The sequence below is a fragment of the Pongo pygmaeus genome, chromosome 11 (genome assembly GCF_028885625.2).
Source record: "Pongo pygmaeus isolate AG05252 chromosome 11, NHGRI_mPonPyg2-v2.0_pri, whole genome shotgun sequence".
Lineage (NCBI taxonomy): Eukaryota > Metazoa > Chordata > Mammalia > Primates > Hominidae > Pongo > Pongo pygmaeus.
In genome coordinates this window covers 61,049,147-61,051,789 of record NC_072384.2, presented here as the reverse complement: position 1 = coordinate 61,051,789, position 2,643 = coordinate 61,049,147, and the positions used below count along the sequence as shown (strand labels likewise).

The 2,643-nt window shown below is 35.4% G+C and overlaps 1 non-coding gene across 1 annotated transcript; it reads right to left on the bottom strand.

Moving 5' to 3' along the window:
• Positions 1–2,260: 2,260 nt before the first annotated feature.
• On the bottom strand, positions 2,261–2,363 carry LOC129032281 (small nucleolar RNA U13). Its single transcript, XR_008501294.1, has one exon. It is a non-coding gene; the product is annotated as a small nucleolar RNA U13 (small nucleolar RNA).
• Between the last annotated feature and the right edge of the window lie 280 nt (positions 2,364–2,643).

Sequence of the window (2,643 nt, the reverse complement as noted above, 5' to 3'; positions counted from 1 at the left end):
CAGAATTTTTGTCAAAGCCATTCAACATGTCTCTAAGAAGTTCCAAACTTTCCCACATTTTTCTGCCTCCTTTTGAGCCCTCCAATCTGTTCTAACCTCTGCCTACTACCCAGTTGCAAAGCCACTTCCACATTTTCAGGTATCTTTTCAGCAGCACCACACTCCCAGTACCAATTTACTATTATTAGTCCATTTTCACGCTGCTGATAAAGACATACCCAAGACTCGGCAATTTACAAAAGAAAGAGGTTAATTGGACTTACAGTTCCACATGGCTGAGGAGGCCTCACAATCATGGCGGAAGGCAAGGAGGAGCAAGTCACATTTTATGTGGAGGGCAGCAGGCAAAAAAAAGAGCTTGTGCAGAGAACCTCCTGTTTTTAAAACCATCAGATTTCATGAGACCCATTCACCATCGCAAGAACAGCATGGGAAAGACCCACTCCCATGATTCAATCATCTCCCACCTGGTCCCTCCCACAACATATGGGAATTATGAGACCTCCAAGATGAAATTTGGGTGGGAGCACAGAGCCAAACCATATCATCGCCCAAAGTTACTTATAGATTCAATGAAATCCCTATCAAATTACCAACATTATTTTTCACAGAATTAGAGAAAACAATCCTAAAATTCACATGAAACCAAAAAAGTGCCCAAATAGCCAAATCCTAAGCAAAAAGAACAAAGCTGGAAAAATCACAGTACCTGACTTCAAATAATACTACACAGCCATAATAACCAAAACAGCATGGTACTGGTCTAAAAATAGACACATAGGTCAATGAAACAGAATAGAGAACCCAGAAATAAATCAATGAACCTACAACCAACTGATCTTCTACAAAGCAAAAAATATGTATATATACACACTCGGGAAAGGAAACCCTTTTCAATATATGATGCTGGGAAAATTGGATAGTCATATGCAGAAGAATAAAACTGGACTCATACTTCTTACCATATACAAAAATTAATTCAAGATAAATTAAAGAACTAAATGTATCACCTGTAAGTATAAAAATCCTATAAGAAAACCTAGGAAAAACTTTTCTGGACATTGGCCTATTCAAAGAATTTGTTATCAAGTCTTCAAAATCCAAAGTAACAAAAACAAAAATTGACAAATGAGACTTAATTAAACCAAAAAACTTCTGCACAGCAAAAGAAACTATCAACAGAGTAAACACAAAACCTACAGAATTAGAAAACATATTCGCAAACTATGCATCCAACAAGGACTAATATCCAGAATCTATGAGAAACTCAAACAGCTCAACAAGAAAAAAACCAAATAACTTTACTAAAAAGTGAGCAAAGGACATGAACAAATATTTTTTCAAAAGAAGACATACAAGTGGCCAACAGACATATGAAAAAGTGCTTAAAATCACTAATCAGAGAAATGCAAATAAAAACCACAATGAATTACCATTCCATACCAGTCAGAATGACTATTATTAAAAAGTCAAAAAAAAAACCCAAAACAGATGTTGGCAAGGTTGTAGGAGAAAAAAGGGAATGCTTATACACTGTTGGTGGGACTATAAAGTAGTAAAACCTTTATGGGAAACAGTATGAAGAATTCTCAAAGAACTGAAAATAGAATCACCATTCAATCCAGCAATCCCATTACTGGGTATATACCCAATGGAAAGAACTCATTATATCAAAAAGATACCTGCACTTCTTTCAGAATGATTATATATATATATATATATATATATATATATATATATATATATATGAACACTACTCAGCCATAAAAAAGAAGGAAATCATGTCTTTTTTGGCAACATGGATGCAACTAGAGGCCAGAATCCTAACTGAAATAACTCAAAAACAGAAAGTCAAATACCACATGTTCTCACTTATAAGTGAGAGCGAAACAATGGGGACACATGGATATACAGAGTAAAATAATAGACACTGCAGACTACAAAAGGTGGGAGGCCAGGAGCAGAGATGAGGGCTGAAAAATTACCTATTGGGTAGAATGTTCACTGTCTGTGTGATGGGGACACTAAAAGCCCAGACTTCACCACTATGCAATATATGCATGTAAGAAATCTGCATTTGTACCCTCTAAATTTATAAAAAATTTAAAATAAATAAATAAAACAAAAATAATTAAAAGAAGAAATTTAAGACAAAAGAGATACATGATAAGGTCAAGGTTAAATACAGAGTTAGTAGTGAAACAAGGCCTAATGTCCTGTTTCTCAATACCATACTTTTCTTTGTTTTTCCTTTCTTTCATGTCAGACGGGTAATGTGCCAACCTCATAATAAGGTTGAGGGTGGCACATTTCACACATGCGTGTGAACACCCAATCATCATGCTCATGAACTACAAAAGGATCTACAACATTCTTTTTATCATATTACTTTGTTTTACACATTCCCAAACGAAGAGACAGTCTCCTTTATAGTCTGTCTAAATGCATTATTATTTAAAGAATCTGTATACCATCTGAAGCTGAACACCATCTGAAGCTGAATTCCAACTACACAGTTTCTGGAACAGAATGGCTTCTTTCATACAGGATGGCTGATCTCCAAACCCATATCTCAAAGCTATCAAGAGCAAAAAGAAACATCAATAGTCTGGAAACGTATCCCACCTGGGCAAGCACAAATTA